The sequence below is a fragment of the Pholcus phalangioides genome, unplaced genomic scaffold (assembly GCF_987345545.1).
Source record: "Pholcus phalangioides strain wild (caught in Gottingen) unplaced genomic scaffold, Ppha-v1.0 ptg000013l_1, whole genome shotgun sequence".
Lineage (NCBI taxonomy): Eukaryota > Metazoa > Arthropoda > Arachnida > Araneae > Pholcidae > Pholcus > Pholcus phalangioides.
Window position 1 is genome coordinate 25,282,639 of NW_028301606.1, and position 18,391 is coordinate 25,301,029.

The 18,391-nt window shown below is 37.8% G+C and overlaps 1 protein-coding gene across 5 annotated transcripts in view; it reads left to right on the forward strand.

The window, feature by feature from the left end:
• LOC149078850 (uncharacterized) overlaps nt 1-18,391 on the forward strand; it is a 214,179-nt gene that overhangs the window by 59,858 nt on the left and 135,930 nt on the right. The window contains exon 1 of one of the 5 annotated variants that reach the window (XM_089241010.1): nt 18,215-18,295. The exons of the other annotated variants lie outside the window; for them this stretch is intronic. The gene's annotated coding sequence lies outside the window, so the exon portion shown is untranslated. Of the gene's footprint in view, nt 1-18,214; nt 18,296-18,391 lie in introns of those variants that run through there. 5 annotated transcript variants of the gene reach the window in all.

The window sequence follows — 18,391 nt, forward strand, 5'->3', positions numbered from 1 at the left end:
TCCAGTCCTGTACTAGAGTGTCTGGAAAAAATACTTGAGAGCTATCTCTATCATTCACTATCGAGCACTATCTTTTCGTTCTCACCATCAAGACATTCCGTTTGCAACCGTTGGTTGAATGGAATTAGGTTTTTTTTAACCTTTATCTCAGGATTACTATCATTTTTTTTCTCCCTCGCTACCGTTTAGCAAGTAAAGAAAGAAATTGTATCATTTATGTATATAGGAGAAGGGTACCTACTCTCACAGAATCCCACGGGTCCGCAAGAGGGCTATTACTTAACCGTAGAGGGAGTAGTAGTAGTAGTAGTAACCGCAAGAGGGTTACTACTTAACCGTAAACGCACCTTGCAAACATTCCTCTGAGGAATTCCTAAAGCATTTGTTACACGCAGTGACGATGGTGTGTGTGTGTGTGTGTGTGCATATGCTTGTCCCTAACGCATTTATGTTGTTATGTTGTCAGCGTTATGCTGATGCTGCCATCTGCTTTTTATATTTTGTCGAATGCCTGAGTTTTTCCATATTATGTAAGTATTGTGCTGACGGTCTGCCTGCTCTCTGTGGGCATCCTTTGGGAAGTGCAGCTGACGGGGAGGGAGAATATATATAAAAACCTGCTCCACTCCGTTTTTTTTCATCATTTCCTGAATGTAAAAGATACCAGTTTTCGAGATATATCGCCGGTACTTCAACTATACATACTTCAAATTTGTTGCCAAAAATCGGAGTTCGTTTTTTTGTGTGGATAGCTTGTGGATTATATTCTGGAAATCACAGTAATGCGTAACAGAATAGAGGAAAAAAAAATCCCGTACTGAGTACAGGAAAATCCACCCAAAAAGCCTGTCAAAAATGAAGGAGTAAAGACGACTTTCACTCTAAAGTTTTGAAATATGAACTCTTTCGGCATAATGGGGAAGTTTCGTTGTGTTATTCACACGCGGACGACGGTCAACTCGAGCACCATTATCAACGGGGGTACACATGTTGGTCAACGAGGCGAGAATGGGATAGATTCCTCTCTCAATGGTTAATTACAGTCCGCTGCGCATCTCCTTTTATCTCGCTTATCCCTTAGTAACAGAGGATTTGTGTAGTTCATGCTGCGATGCACGTGTACGTTCTCGGGTCGATCTCTCGCTTGCAAACAAACATTAACTGCTGGTCGCATTTTCCGAGGAAACGTTTTCAAAATGGTGGAGACAATTTCCCAGTATTCATTTTTCAACGAACGATTCTTTCCTTGTAAAAACCAACAACAACGAAAATGGCGAGAGAGAGAAAGAAAAAAAAAAAAATGTCCACTTTCAAATCCTCGTCGAGAGATTTACGACGTTTTATAAGAGAGTGGAAACTAATGCGTATGTGAATTTTATCCATTTTATCCGCTTTTTTTTTTTTTCTCTTTTCCCGTTTCTAGAAGCTTCTGTATAATTCGCTCGTTGTTTGCTGCTGAGAGATTCCGTGAAATATAATACGTATCTTTTGATGTATTTTGTTGTTCCTCACGGCAGCGGGAGAGGAACCTTGTTTTTTGTCTCCTCTCTTTATTTTTCTGTGTGACATACGAGCAGTGTACGATTCCCTTTGGAAATAGTTACGTGTAAGAGTGTAAATACGTGTAGGATACAGAACATAATTTTTTATATCTGGCTGAAATGTGATAACATATGCCAGTGTTTTTCAATCTGTGGTCCGCACAGAATCCCACGGGTCCGCAAGGGGTTCTTTAGGGTCCACGGAATCATCATCTCTCCAGTTTCTTTCTTTCAAACCGAGCACAACTCAGGGCTATCACTATCTATGGGCGATTTACTACCTAGTGAGTTGTGCCGGAAGTGTAACTGTGTGTACCTAACAGTCTGAGTGCGTATGTAATGTTTGTTTGATTTTTCAGTGCTGCCATCTATATTTCAGAAGTGAAGTGAGCGATGTGTTATCATTGAATTACATTTGTAATGTTTGTAGATTATCTTTCCCACTCTATAACTTACACATTTAGTGTTGCTTCTAATGCCGCACATACAGCAGGTATGTCGAAATGTGCCGTGTATGTGTTGTGTACCTGACGGTAAGTTTGTTTCTGAGGAATGCCTGTTATGTATTCGAGAAGTTCTCCCATCTGTCTTCCGAATTTGGAAGTGAAGAATTGGCTTTTTCTCCCATTGCACGCGGGAATTTTAAATCGTGTAGGCCTGGTTGCTCTGTGTCGAGAGACTTTTTTAATTGGGAAATTGGTGCATATTCGCGCATTAAGCAACTACTAAACCGTTCATGCACCTCGTACGTATTCCTATTCGGAATTTCAAACCAATCCGCCGGTGTCGGAGCGTGTAGCGTGAGTGTGTGTTTTTGCATGCAGAGCCGCCAACTTTTCGTATTTGGGGCCATTCAAGTATTACGTACGCAGATTTTCAGCCATTTTTGACCCCCCCTCCCCCCCCCCCCTTGTCAGCAAAACACTGACACCCCCCCCCCCCCGGTCAGCAAAATTTCGTCAGCAGCTTAGAACGTTCTGTATCTTTAAAAAGGGGTGGTTGATGACGTAAGCAACCTTCAAACCCCCCCCCCCCTGTCATGAAAAGTCAGCAAATCCGAAACCCTCCCCCCCGATGCTGACGTAATACTTGAATGACCCCCTTTATGCCACATTTCTCAACGTGCACAGGACTTCCCGATTTTGAATTCATATTGCCGGGTTTCAATCACTGCCATTAACGGTTAAAATAATACAAACTCAAAATTAATGTTTCTAATCTTCATTATTTTTTGCTGTTTTTCCGCCGCCACTGCTCCTTTTCTTTAAAAAGCTATTCCCCCCCCCCCCCCCCATTTACATGGAAAAGCACTCTAGTCGCGGTTCCCTGTATGAACGGCAGCGGTCAAACCCGTCCTAATCTATCCACGTAAACAAACATGGCCGCCCGATCTCATGGAAAGTGGTTTTTTTTATGCGTGTTTGATCGTAAGACGGCTGGTAGATTATTATTCAATCCCCATATTTTCTCAAAGAGCAAAATAAGGTTCTATTGGTTTTCTAATGCTCGTCATAGGCCTATTCCAAGGAAAAAAATTCAGAAAATCAAAATCTGTGTAAATGAAAGTTTCGGACGCATCCAGTTGTGGTCAAAATTCTTAATTTGTTGCTAAAAATTTCCGATGGGTGGCGAAATTAAGGGCTTCTATAAATCTCGGTTAAGTAAAATGATTTTACGATAACAACGTTCAACACAAAAAAAAAAATGTCGAGTAAATATCAGAAAGTCAAGGCAGCGTTGTTGAAAAAGATGGACATTCCTTTAAAAAGTTGGACAGCAAATAGTTACGAAACATACCAGAAAACGATGTCCCGTAAAATATGGGTTATATGATCATTCTATGTCTTATTTCTTAAGTTCGTTCTAATGGTCGTAAAAGAAATTTGGCATGTAAAAGTACGTTTTGTGCATTTTTTAACCCCGCTTCACACGTACAAGATTTTGGCAAGAAATTGTTATCATCTGTATTTAAGGAACCGTTGATAAATATGGTAACCTTGTGTTAACCTAACCGCACGTTACAAAAAGAAGAGGGAAGGAAAAAAATATATATAAAAGGTATAGTAGATAAGGTAGCTATAAAGCTTCACGATGATGAAGGGAGAGGAAAGAACTTGAAGGGAAAGAGAACACAAAGAACTTGTTTAAATTTATTCACTGGTGCTTGGACGTAATATTACGCCCGTGATCCTAAAGAGGTTAAATAAATTGCAGGATTTTTGTGAGGAAGCTACGGGATTTTCTCTTTCTGAAGATTGGCAGGTTTATGCAGGGCCCTGAGGTATTTATGTTGTCAGAGCTGTGCTTGTTTCGTATTCTTGTTGGAGTTGCCATCTATCATCCGTATTTTGAAGTAAAGAAGGTAAATGCTTGAATTTTCATGTTAGGTGAGTATCATGTTGAAGGTGTGACTGCTCTCGGAGGAGAGACTTTTTCAAATGGGGGACCAGCTCGCATTCGCCCCTTAAAGTTGAAAACCCGCGGAAAACCAACTTAAGCTGACGGGGTTCGAACCTGGATCCTTATGATAAGAGGCCAGCACGATGCGCGCTAGACCGCCGCGCATTAACCTGGAAAACCAACTTTGGCGGACCACCATCACCACGCTGTCAGTAGGACTCTAACCTAGGTCCTCGCGATGTGAGTCCATCACGATGACCACACGATCGCATTCACTGCTGTAAAATTGTAATTGTTTTTATGATTTGTAATTCATACTTTTCTAAAAAAAGCATTACATCCTGGATTTTATTTGGGGGGGGGGGACACGGTGCATTGGCCTCTACTTTGCTAATGGGGGTCCGTGACATCAAAAAAGGTAGGGAAACATTGACACACGTTAATTTTTCCAAAAGACATTCGAATGGATGAGAGTTAATTTCTGTCTGTTCTGTCTTATGTTCATAATTCATTAACGATGAAAAGGTTACGCACATTTCCCACTCGTGTTTACTTGTTGTTTGAAGTTCGATTTCGGATCTAATTGGTTTAGGGAATCTATTTTGAGCATCCTTTGCTGTATTTTTGAAGCTTAGATTCTTTAGAGGCTTACTTATAATCAAAGATGTGTTTATACAGTTTTTGAATGTTGACGAGGAAATTGGGTATGCGTTGGTAGAATATATACGATTGAAAATATTTTAATCCCATTTTACTTATCGCTAAATAGTACGTTTCCCATAGATTTAAAATTAATCCTATATTTCCTTTTCCCAATTATGGATTTTATTTTCTAATTTTGAAATTTACTGCGTAACGAAAGATTTTCAATAATAAGTTTTCGATTGTAAACAGATTTTAGAACTATCCCCTTAAGGTGTCCCGCTACGTTTAAAACGTGTCATTTTGTAGAAAAATATTGATTTTCCTATTTTAATTTTTCATGAGAAACCCCCCCCCCCATTTCTTGCGACTCCGAAACAGGCCTTGTTTTGATTATATGATGCTTAGAACCAAGGTTACACCCAGTTTAATTTTCGTTTTTACATCAAGTGTTGCGTGAATAAAAACTTTTAGCATAAGACATTTTACATTTTCGACATTTTACTTCAATTTGAAGAGCTTATTTGCCCAAAAGGGAATGTTTCCACTTTTGCTAAATTTACAGTAGGTTATTTTAAAAAAGTAGAAAATAGCGCAACAGGTAGCATAAGGTAATGGAATAAGTATGCTTGAATACTATGTTTCTTGACCAGCATTTAAGAGTTATCCACATTTAAATTTTGGAAATGTTCCGCTTTGAGAGAAAATTAGTGAAATTATTACCATTCGATTAAAATTTGAGCTGGTCAAAGTCTGAAAAATTGAAAATTTCTACGTCACATTTTCATTCCAGAAGGTGTTTACTTGCCCAAGAAGGTACCCTTACTGCTTTCTCGCCATTAAAATAAAAAACACACACGACCATTCTACAATAGAACCTCCTGTAGTTAGACTGTGATCACTGCAGTTAGTGGAAATCTCCACTGACCGACACAATTTCGAATTACATCGACGGGACTCAATGTTTACCTTACTATCCATTAACACTAGAAGGGCCGGACTATACGTTATACCTAGAAGGGTCGATGGCAGTCATTTTGACCGCTGCTTAATTTTAGTGCAATAAATTCAATCACACTAAATTTTTACATAAGGAGAAAACATACAATAAATCGGTAATAAAAAAAATAACAAGTATTATCCCACATGGTTAATTTGTTAGTTTTGAAGAAATTTGCATTTTCTTAAGCATACAGGGTGTCCATAAAGTGATTTTTCAACTATAAATATGAAAATATATTTAGAGGGCAACTGTGGACAGGATAAAAGAGATAATCATTGCATTCACATCACATCGCTTATTGAACAGCATGGGAAGAGCAGGCTAACGCAGCGGTATAAGCGAATGTAAAAGAGGGTGAAGCGATTTTTGGCGATGTTTTCTGAAAGAACATTGTGATTTATGTTTGCTGTTTCTTCATGTCATCAAGTATGTTGGAATATGATGACAAGGCTTCCTCTACCGATTTTTCTACATATGAAGATCGTACCATAGAGGGATCTATGCCATGAAAAGAATCTATTGCTTATTTGAACGTGTGAAGCCCTTCCGCTATGTTGCTGCTCATGGTGTGAACTTGTCTTCTTCTTTATATTGATCATCAACTGGTACCGCTTCAGTTTTAGGAGCAGTCAACTGCATTAATTCCTCCTCGGTCAATACCTCTGAATTGCTATTAGTTAGCTGTTCGACTCCTATATCCATATCAAATAACCCTTCTCCACCCACCTGTTTCGCTAACGTGACAATTCCTTTTATGGTCTCTTCAGTTAGCTTTGTAGAAATGGTTGTGTCCTTTAGCGCACATTATGGCCAAGGTTAATCCAACCTGAGGTGACTGTTTCTCTCTTGGGAGCTGCCACGGCTCTAATGATGACAGTAATGCCATTAGCGAGTCATCCAAAAATGAACCATCCTAAACATGCACAACTCAAATTTTGTAAACAAAACAAATGAATGACGATTTTTCAGTGTTGCAGAAATAAAAAAAAATCCAGTAAAGGGGAGGGGGAAATGCGAATACAGGGGGCCGACTGTAGTCTAATTTTACCAGTGCTGAATGATATTCCGACAATAAATCCGAGACTTACGATGCAAACTCTGTCAAAAAAAATCATGATTTTCTGCTATATTTACCCGGAAGAGAAAGTAGTGATTCCGGAAGTGATTGCTCTCTAAATCAGAGGATACTATTGAAAAAGAAAGACAAACATGTATTTTTTTAAAAATAGTATATTCTTAATGGACACTCCTCGTTATCGGACAAAATTTTCGGTCCCATATGTGCCTGTTAGCGAGGGATGAAAAATACCGAAATGTATGAAAAAGGTGGATATGTTCCTTTTTGATTGAAACGATTAACTTTACATTGTAATTTCTACCAAAAATATTCCCTTTTGAATAATTCCGGTTGCATAACCTGACATAGCTTATCCCAAAGATTCATAAACCGTTAAAAGGGTATCTCGGGAAAAAAAAGTATAAATGTTCCCTTCTGAAAATAAGCGTCTAATTTCTAAAAAATCCATTAATTTTATCATTACAAAATTTTCATATGGTATTCTGCCGTATATCGTCCTCATCCCGTGAGAAATATGAATGTGCAAATTTTCATTTTTTTAGTTGGTTGGATCCCTATCCAAGTTTTTTCCAGAAACACGAATGTGCATCCCTATTGATAGATAGGTGAAGAATGTGTATCCCTAACATAGGTAAAGTAAACATCCAAGCGTCATTCCTCCCCCCCAATAATTTACACATTCATGCATCTTGTTTGAGGATGGAGAGAACGATGTTGCTAAGGTTATGAACTAAAATCTAAGATGTATCACATGTATATATGCGTAGCTACAGTGTTTTATACACACGATATAATAAAAGAAATTTCAAAAGTTTCACTCGTATATCAACAGATGCGAGTGTAACTCATGAGCGTATAATATAATCCTTTAAATTTTAGTACATAACCAGCATCATTTTCATCATTACTAGCTGAATATACTGCGGGGCGAAATTCATTCATTGAATTTTTTGCAATCGTGTTTAGAATATTAGGGGACATTCAAGTATTACGTCAACGTCGGAGGGGTTTCGTATTTGCTGGCTTTTGATGAATGATTGAGGAGTGGGAGTGTTGAATGATGATTACGTCATCAACCACACTTTATGAAAATATGAAATATTCTTAATGATATCTTTGTGTATTTTTGTGTGCATTTATTTACTATTTTCCTGAAAAACTTGACCATGCGTGATGCGGGCCCCACTTTGCGCTAAAGGCAAGACCAGACAAATCCGCAACGATTCCATGAAATTGCACGGATAACTATATAGAGGAAGGAATTGTCCTAAATTACGCAAATGGTTGTTTTTAAGCTACCATCTTGACATTGGCTGATTGACATCTCTGAATTTTTAGAGGAAACCATGATGAAAAAACGAGAGCTCAATGCTCTGTAATTTGTACTAATCTATATCACTCCATTAATTAATGCCGAAAATTTAAAACACAAAATATAAATATAGCGTCCTGTTCCATTATTCACGTTGTTATCATGTGAAAAATATGTTCCCCGTGCATTCTGATATAGAGTGTCACACATGCAGTGTTGGTCGGACTTACCATGTGTGTTCTCGAAGAGCAATCGCAATCAGGGGAGTACATAGGATCGACCTTTGGAGGAGCCACAAAAAGCTTGGGGGCGATGAGGCACAGTAAATTTCTTAAAAATAAATTTTGAGTTATTAGCCTTGAAATAGCTTATTGAAATTAATATAAATTTACTATAACAACGTATAAGGGTTCTTTCGATTTTTTTCAATTTTTTGAAAAATATTTTTTTGCATCAAAAGAAATATTTTTGATCGTTTTGGGGCAGGAGACATGATCCCCCAAGCGTACGCCTCTGGTCCCAATATGCGGTAGGAGATGGGGGGGGGGGGGAGAGACGAAATTTTCTAACAAGGGAAGGAGGGGGTCAAAAATGGGAGAGACTAAAAATCTACTGACGTAATACTTGAATGGGCCTTACATGAATTTTGCTTAAAATTAGATATAAAAATGACTTTTTCATACAAAATGACGTGGGTAGTCCAAAATTTATTGTTTTTCACAATTTCAAGACACTTTCTACCAGAAAATGTTATTAAAGTTCACGCTGTAGTAAAATTTTATAGAAAAGTGCCAAGTAAGTTAGTCGGATAGCTTAAATTTTTGAAATGTTAATTTGAACAGCTTTATGAAACTCAAGATGTTGCCGTCTTAATGCTTTCCTAACGATCATTTAAAGACAGTATCTTGAATAGGAAAAACGGAAGGTAGGAAGAACAAAATTGAAACCATTAATACGAATGAAGATATAGCGCCATATTGGGGTCGAGGAAAGAAGATGAAATAAAAGTGAATGAGCTTCTTGTGTTTCCAGGATAAGATGAAAAGTTTCTGTATTATATACACTATTTTTGTGTACTATATGCATAATGTAATATCGTGTCCTGTCCTTTCCCCTCTACGCAATACACTTATGGCAGTTATCAGGTTTTGGACGCTGGTCTCGAGTTCATCTCTTATTTTCTAAAAATGTTTCGGGAGAGGGGGGAGAAAAAAAGAGGAAACATTTCTTCTGATGGAAGTAATTCCAAGAAGTGCTTTCACTTCATCTTCTTTTCTATTCCCCTCCCCCCACTCCCACCATTCAGCTCTGAATGGTCAGAAACTAATCATAGGCATACTTCAGAATTCTTTCCATTCTTCGTCTGATGATTCGAATACAGTAAAATTCGGTTATAGCGGCATCGGAAAGCCCTCGACAACATGTACACAATGAAAAAACATTTTGGAGATATTGAGAGTAACTATTGGACGGGAGGATGGTGCCTCAAACACGCAATGTACGTATTTCTATAGGTATAAAGTCTTATGGAGATGATTGGCAAAAATTGGATGCGGGTTGACGAGCCCATGTGCAGGCTACGAGTTTACACTTATGTTCAAATCTGAATATTTGATTTGAGCTGAAAGCGGCAGAATAGGAAATACCATTCACAGATCAGGATCATACGTTCTCCATTATGAAGAGTTATATTGCTAAGAGCGATTTAATTCTTTCCATAATCCAAGGCGGAGAAAAAGGAGAAGCCAGTGACATAAGCCGAATGTAGGCTCTTCGAGCCGGGGGAACACCGAGGGTGTGTACAGTGAACGACGAAAGGGGATTTTCCATCTCAACCCTTCCGCCTATACTAATAATATAACTCTTTTAAGAAACAGGGAGGCGATCGCCCTCATAGCTTTCTCTATATTGAGTGGTCAGCCCATCCTCCACATTCTTATAATTAGATTGGATTTTTCCAACTATTTCAATGTTAAAATTTTAAGTTCCGAGATTAGAACGTGACTGTTAATCTGCAGCCATTCACTAAAGTATGCACTAAATTAGCTAACGGAAACCGGCATCACATCTGCTCAAAAATGTGTCTCCGGAAAATTCTTCACATTCTCTGAGTAAATTCCGTGCTTTAAACTGACAAAAGAACATAATAAATTGACTACATTTTTCCAAAAGCTAAACACGATAAGCGTTTGTACGTATTTCTTGAACTCCGAAAGATCCTTCAAAGGAAAATGTTTACCTTAAATATGTAACGAACGCGTGGATGTGTTAAATATCATTGAAAAACAATCGAAAAAATTCGCGCTTGACACGAAACTGTATCATTCTGAATGATTTTCACCTGCTGAGCCCAAATATCGCCATGAAAAAGTTTAATTAGGTCTTGGTTTTGAGATATCATAATGTTAATTATTACAATAGTGCTATAACACAGTGTTCCTCAACCTTTTCGTACTTGTGAGCCGGTGTGATTACGTAAACAATTTCGCGGACCCGAATAAACAGAAGGGATTTTTGAACCGGTAAAAAAATAAATAAAAATAAATAATGGTAATAATAGGAAAGAAAATGTCCTTACCTTCCAACTTATTTTATCAAGCGATAAACATAGTTGACCTTGGACGCATGCTGCCACCTGTCAAATGAAAACAAAACTATTTGTAACTCTTCAAGCGAAATTGGTTGCTAGTTTTAAACCAGTGGGCTACATGAAAATGAACAAATATGTGGTATGATTCTATATACTTTTTATTTCCATGCTACCCATTGGTGTACATTTTATGCGCCATAATACCGGTTGCTATATTCGTATAAATATAAAATAATATCACGGAGAACATAAAAATATAGTAACCGGTGCCTATTATGTATGGCGCATAAGATTTACATCAGTATGCAGCATGAAAATGAAAAATATATATCATATCACATATTGTTCATTTTCATGCTTCACACCAGCATAAAACCAACAGTCAATTTTACTTGAATTTATAACCTAGTTTTGTTCTTATTTGATAGGTGGCAGCAGGGGTCCTAACGCCGAGCCTCTCTTTATCAAGCAATATATATTTGCATTTTTCTTTTTTGAGAATTAATCTTAATTAATGTTGTGATACGAGAATCAAATGCGCAATTTCAGAGAAACCTGTAGACAATTCAGCGTGAAATTCTCGTTGAACACACCAAATTACATCACAAATGACTGTTTTTATTTCGGACACAGAAACCTAGTAGAAACTTGTTCTCTAGTGCAGTGGTTCTCAACCGGGACCATATGCCCCCCTCCCCCAGTGATACTGGTATACTTCAAGGGGGGCCACAGAATAAAATGGAGAAAAAGCCATGACAAGTGGTTTGGAGGGCTGCGGAGACCTGAGAAGAAAAATTAAGGTGTGAAGAAATAAAGCTTTTATATTAGTAAATATTTACTTACAGAGTCCAACAAAACCACCCAGAAAACCAGGACCATGTTAGGGCATGGACCCACCCGTTCCTCACCGCCTACATTTTGCAACAAGTTCCCTAGGATGGAGTTTTTCGCAGGTCCCCGGCTAGATTTTTCACAGACCCCCTTCTCTATATTAAATTATAGTGTGAAAAACAAAAAATCATGAAAACCATATCAGGCCCCGGGCTGCAGCTCTCAGTCCCACTCTTGTGAGGGGTCATACCCGGGAAGCCTCATGTCCATAAGTGACCCCACCTTATGATATTTTGTATAGTACAATTAATTATGAAAATCAGTAGGAAATATGTAGGCTGTTTATTTCCATCTAAGTATGGGACTACCATAGCATCACTTTGCCTGAGGGGCATGATGTTGAGACAGTCCTGATAGAACTCGGACTAGCGGGGAGATCAATAAATTCTAGGCCAGTGGTCTGGATGCCAATTTTCTTTGCAAAATTTTCGTTCAGTATAAATTCACTGAAAAAATCATTTCAATACGTATAAAGGATCTTGCTTCTAGATGAGAGTTGAAAACTCTGGGTAAAACAGGGGAGCCACGAGAAAAAAAAAAAAAATGGTTCAAAAGGGGGGGGGGGGGCTACGGGCAAAAAAAGGATAAGAAATACTGGTCTAGTGTATTCTGATTCCCCTGAGTTTGCTACGGATAACATGTAAAACATATCAATGAAAATTCACAGTTCCTGGGAATTCTGCTAATGATCTACAAAGCATGGCTGTTGAACAATGATCGACAATCATTACAAATACAAATACAACGCCACAACAGGCAAATTGCCCAACGAGGTGGCTGACTTAAGAACATCATGGATCCCCGAGCCATTTTGAATTTTTTTTTGTTTCTCTGTAATGCTTGTTATGTGTAGTGCTGCCACCAGTTTTTTCTAACTATGAGTGAAGTGTTATGATTGAATGATTTATCGTTGTAGGACTGTTGCTCTCTGTGGCGAGACTTTTTAACGGGGAGATCGGCTCGCATTTGCGCCTTGAAGTTGGGAACCACAGAAAACCAACTTCAGCCGACCACCACTGTGGGGTTCGAACCGGGATCCTCGCATCACGAGTCCGTCACTATAACCATTCGACCACCACAGCGGCATTGACTTCGGATTCTGCATTTAGGGGCCATTCAAGTATTACGTAAGCAGATTTTCAGCCATTTTTGACCTCCCCCCTTGTCAGCAAAACACTGACCCCTTCCCCCTGTCAACAAAATTTCGTCAGCAGGTTAGAATATTTCATATCTTCAAAAAGGGGTGGTTGATGACGTAAGCAACTTTTAAACCCCCCCCCCCCCGATGCTGACGTAATACGTTAATGACCCCTTATTGTCACATTCATTGGTAGGGATATGAAGACAAAAATTTCATCAACATGTTCTGCTCAAATGATAAGCTTTTACAATGGAAAAACAAAACCATGTATTTATATCCGATATTATCGCATATCATACGCTGCATTTTTTTCCTAATGATTTATCTATGTTTCGTGTATTTGAGTATAAAATACAGCATGACACGTGTAATTGATTTCAATCTGTACCTTTTTTTCAAAGAAAATATCTTATTTGCTTTTGAATGTAGGGACTTTTTCCCCTCAGCCACTGAGATATTTTCATTCCACACACACACACGCTGTCCAACAGCCGTGTTCAGCTAGAGTACGTGCAGATTTCTTCAAGTATTTTCATTGCGATACATCCTAAAAACTTGTATCCGCTTGGCGTGTTTTTTTCCTTACTGTATCTACTTCTTTTCCCAAAAACATTTTTTTTTTTCCCAACCCGTTTTCAACAATTTTTTTTCCCTCCTCCTCCGTTGCATTTTTTCCCGTTTACAGGACCGTTCTTGTATATATATTTTTATTATTATTCCCCTACAAGGAGAAGGATGCCCGTAGGCAATTCTTCGGGTTTTTTTCTTTTATTTGTAGAGATTTTTTTGTGTGAAGTAAAGTCGAAATAGTTCCGTATAAAGGAATGATATAAGAAAGAAGTAAATATACATGAGAAACATGGAAAAAAAAATAAGTAAAGATATGACGAAGAAGTGAAGCTTCACCAAGTGAAAGGAGTGGGCTGGAAAAGAATGTTTTCTTTTCCTTCAATGTTGTGCCCGTTTCGCTATCGGCACGTTTCTACTGCCTTCGTGAATGATAGTAGTAGAGGCAGTAGTAGTAGTAGTAGTAGCCCATGCGTTTTGTGTGACTTACGGCACGGTTTACTACGTGTATTCATACACATACACATACACAAATGTATTCGAACGTGAATCATATGTATGATTTTGTTTCCTCGTTTACTCGAATTTCTTCCCGAGAGCTTCGAGGGCAAAAAAAAATTAAATGCATGAATATTCTTATTCGGAGTTTTCCCGAGTGTATGTAGTTCCGTTTTGAAATCCATCTGTTTGTATAAATACGTATTCCTTTGGATATCCGTCGTAAATTGTTCGCCATGGAGAGGTATTTTGTGAGAGGGAAGCGTTGATATTCTATCGGAAACTCTGGTTTCAAGAATGTTTCGGAACTTCTTTAAAATGCAATCAAAGGTCACCGAAATCTAAAGTTCAAGCGTCTTTTTTTTTTACATCTCTTTTCTTTCCTCGGAATATTTACAGTCAAAAGAGTGTTTGTGATATTCGAAGTCAGCAACTCCGTGAATCATGAATTTACTCGTCGCTCGATATTTTCCCATTTATACCTATGAAACTGGAGCATTTATACCTATGAGGCGAACAAGGAAAAAAAAAATCCACGTTTTTATGCGCGATATTTTAATTCAAAAATCTGAGAAAAGTTGAGAAAGAATAGCATAAACGAGGTGAACAAGCGTTATTCGTTAGTTTTTACTGTAATGCTATAGAAAATACAGTGAGAAACCTACAACGATACTCGATATAACGATAAATCCCTCTACAACAACATTTTTTCTTGGTTCGCAGACTATCGTTATATCGAGGTTACACTGCAGTCTCGTTACCTACAGTACTCTGAATGGATTTTCCATGATTATTGACTATATATATATTTTTTTCTGGATACATGCATAGTAATTTTGGATCCCTTTTATCCATCTCTTTTCTTTCGTGGAAATTACACAGTGCAACAGTTATTGAAGTATCACAACAGTATTTATGGCATGACCAGCGTAAATTAGTACTACGTCATCAGGCATATGATAGTGGTTGGAAAACCTCACAGTCGAGTTCGCTTATAACATACTCGCTAGGTGAGTCGAGAAATGTATGTTATTAGCGAGGTCTTAAAATTTGCTTATATAGCAGTTGTATGTATGCTTTAAGTTCATTGTTGAGGATGTCTCGGACGAAATAAACTTGTGCAGTACATAATTGAATTTAACATGGAATGGATATTGTTTTTGGTTGATATCTCCCGAGGAATTTTGAAAATTTATTGAAGCGTGGTACATATCGAGGGTATAATAGATTGCATTCATTCATTTTTTTTCTTAATTTAATTTATTACTTTGGTATTATTTGAGTTTATGCTAATGGCTTTATAGAAAACCTTTCAGCACAGCATTTTTTTGTACAATAAATTACAAAAAAGCAACTAATATTCATAAATTTTACTTCCCATCAATCACCGTGTTTTTGCAGTCTTTCAATAGGTAGAGATTTGATGCTCTTAAAACATTGCTGATTTCTCCTCTCACCGATCACGGCATTCGTTTATCACTGCCATCTACTAAGTCATTCTGAAAGTAGCAGAAAAAATAAACATTCAACAATTTGAAGCGCATATTCCACGTGGTTTTCACAGAAATGCCATAGAAAGACGTAGAATATATATACAGTATATATGTTTTTAATAGCATATAATTTTAATGTTAGAATACATATATTCGTTATAACAGGTGGCATTTTTTTTATCTGTAGATCAATTATAGGACTAAAAAAAAATATAGATATCACTTGCATTCTGCATACAATACAGATATTGCACAAATATGTCATTTTTAGGCTTCATTTTTCCAGGGTTTTGTTTGAAGTAGCTTATGTTACATCAGCATTATTTTGAAGGTTAAGAGAGTGTTTTTGGTATGTTATTATCCACAGTGTTTTAAGCGGGGTATGTAAAAATATGTGAAAGTGAGTAGATCAAAAATCATTCATTGCAAAACCGTATCTTATATCAAGGGTATGTTATAAGTGTACTTGACTGTATTTATATCGTAATAATTCGGTACATTTAATGGTGATATTTTTGATTCTCTTGTGTGTGATCCCGCGTTCAGAATATTTCCCTCAGACTATCTGCGCTTCACGAAATTTGGGTTGAATTTTTGAAAAAACTGTTGAAATTTTCCAATTTTAGGTATGAATTTGCTTTTTCTCGATCCCCCGGATTAAACCCATTAGACCTCAATGACTTCATAGCATATATTGATGTATATACTTTTTTTTTTTGGCTTGGGAAAAGATCGACAATGTGTCTGCTTAGCCGCAAATTACGGATTATCAAGCACACACCACGTATTAAGCTTTTTCTTGTTCTCCTGTCCCACGTCAGATGGCGATGCTAGTTCAGCTTTCGGTTTCGGTTGGTTCTATCCCGTTTTCCCACACCGCTCTTTTCTCCAGAGAGCGAGAGAGAAGAGAACGGGATCGATATTTCTCTGGCGTTTTTCGAGAAAAGGTGAGTCACTGGGACTCATTCTGCTCGTCGGGCCACCATTCGGCGGACGTCGTCGACAACAAATCGAGTGGAAAATAATAATAATAAAAAAAAGCACCACAGCAGGACCAACTACTACTAGTGCGCTGTGTTCCTTAGAGACTGGAATAATAATAATTGATATAATATCCCCCAATTTCCTATTTCATTCAGTGGTAGTTGTCGTGTTCGTGCCCGCTTTACTGTACTGGATCCGAAGTTTTCCTGTGCCGAGTAACCGGGGGGACAGCTTTGACGTTTCCACATACGGCTACCAGTCGGGTCAGTCTTGTCGGTCGCGGGGCAACATGTTCATCAGTATTACTAATTATTCTCTGCTACGTTACTTCGCATATGCGTTTTCACCATACCCTTGGACGGTCTTCCTCTTCGTTCTGTAACCATCTCTGGTGCCGGAAACATCCTCATATCAACCATATGTGCGACTCTTAGGCTTTTTTTTTTCTGTATCACGATGCCAAACCATAGACATCGCGATCGTGAATCGCGGTTTCCTCGGGCTTCCGGAACCTGGACAGATCTAGTTACATCGTGCGTGAGATTTCTTCGTACAGTTATGTGATGTGTCGTTCTTTATATAGTGTCCAGTGGCCCAAAATATTGAAGAGAGAGCACCTTGTTCTCCGTCATCATCATCTCATGCTTTCAAGTGCCATGTATCAGGAGTTTCTGTGCGTGATACGATAAATTCATGTGTTATATGCCTCGATTGATTGATACGATATCAGTGACCCCGTTTATTGGCCTTGCTTCCAGTGCCGAATCGATTCGAATAAAACACGTGCTCTATCGAGTCTTCCGTATGGTCTAATGATATTTCCCTTTCATCGCGGAGACATGCAAAGAGTCGACGTTTGGAATTACATGTTTAATTTACTTATGTAATTCACTGCAGTGGTATCTCGTTCTTTGTACCTCTCTTATTGGATTCATCTCGCAGGTGTGTAACCGTGTATATAGGTTTTCGGCAATTTCGGAAACTCGTCGTTATTTCGAATATGATCCGTTAGTCGTCTATACAAAACAAAAAAAAAAAAACAAAATATTGAATTTATCTTTCAAGAACGGCGAAGATTAGAATTTACCGATAGATTGTAATAAATATTTTCAATACTTGTATAATCCGGGATTATATAAAATAACTTAGAGACCTTTTTTCTGGCTACGTATTATCGATTTGCGTTCCAAAGTGCCTGAATTTCTAACGAGAGTGGTATATTGTATACATTTATAGAGGCTGTCTGTGAGCTTGTTATAACCTATAGTATTTTCGGTTCCGAAATCTCCGTGAGGAATAAAAAAAAGATTAATGTGATCTCTATCTATAGATGGAGTTGGAATCAATCGATTTATAAATGGTTACCGAGTCGACTAACAAGCACGAATTGTGTTTGTGATATAAATATAGTTATATGGATATATTATTATTACCTTCAGGACACGCAACATCGTAGATGAAAAGACTTTTTCTCTCGTTTTCGTCTCTCTCTCTCTCTATATATATATATCTTGGATTTAATGTAATATATATATAAATATTATCTCTCTCTTCCTTCGGACGTTGTTGTTGTCGTCTTCCCTGGTATTTTTTCGACCTCAAGTGCCTGCGGCGAAAAATTTCTGATCGATGGTGGTCTGCTTTTAAAAAAATAGATATATAATGAAATAAATTATCTCAAGATCGTATTGGGTTGAATGTGCTTAAAGTGATTTCACTTCTCTTCCCCCCCCCCCCTCTTTCTTTAAATTTCTATCGAATTGAAGAAAAAGGTTGGAAACATGGGACCAGTTGTCGAAACAAATTCCGTATTTTATCCGTAACCTCCCCCCTCCCGCAGAAATCGATGGAACTAATGCACGAGAAAGTATTGAGTGATCTTCTGTAACTCGTTGGAAAGAAGAAAAAGAATAGAAGGAACAGTAACAAAATTTTATCTTCAGGTGCCTTGTGATTTTGGGATCTGTGTTTTCAATTTCGGCTTGGTCTTCCAGTGAAAAGAATATAAGCTTCCCCTGATGATATATATATGAAGCTTTAGGTTTTTTTTCTTCCCTTAATCGTGCGTCTTGGGCGTCTATGTATTTACAAGCATCAACAGCGAAGAATTGTTTTTTTATTATTATCTGAGGAAGAGATCTTTCCTTCTCGGCATGTAAGTAAACCTGTTTATCAGTTTTGTTTTTTCTTTATAATGAAATGGATATGTTAATTCTCGTGCAATGGTGAGCATTTTATAAAAGCCGGTACG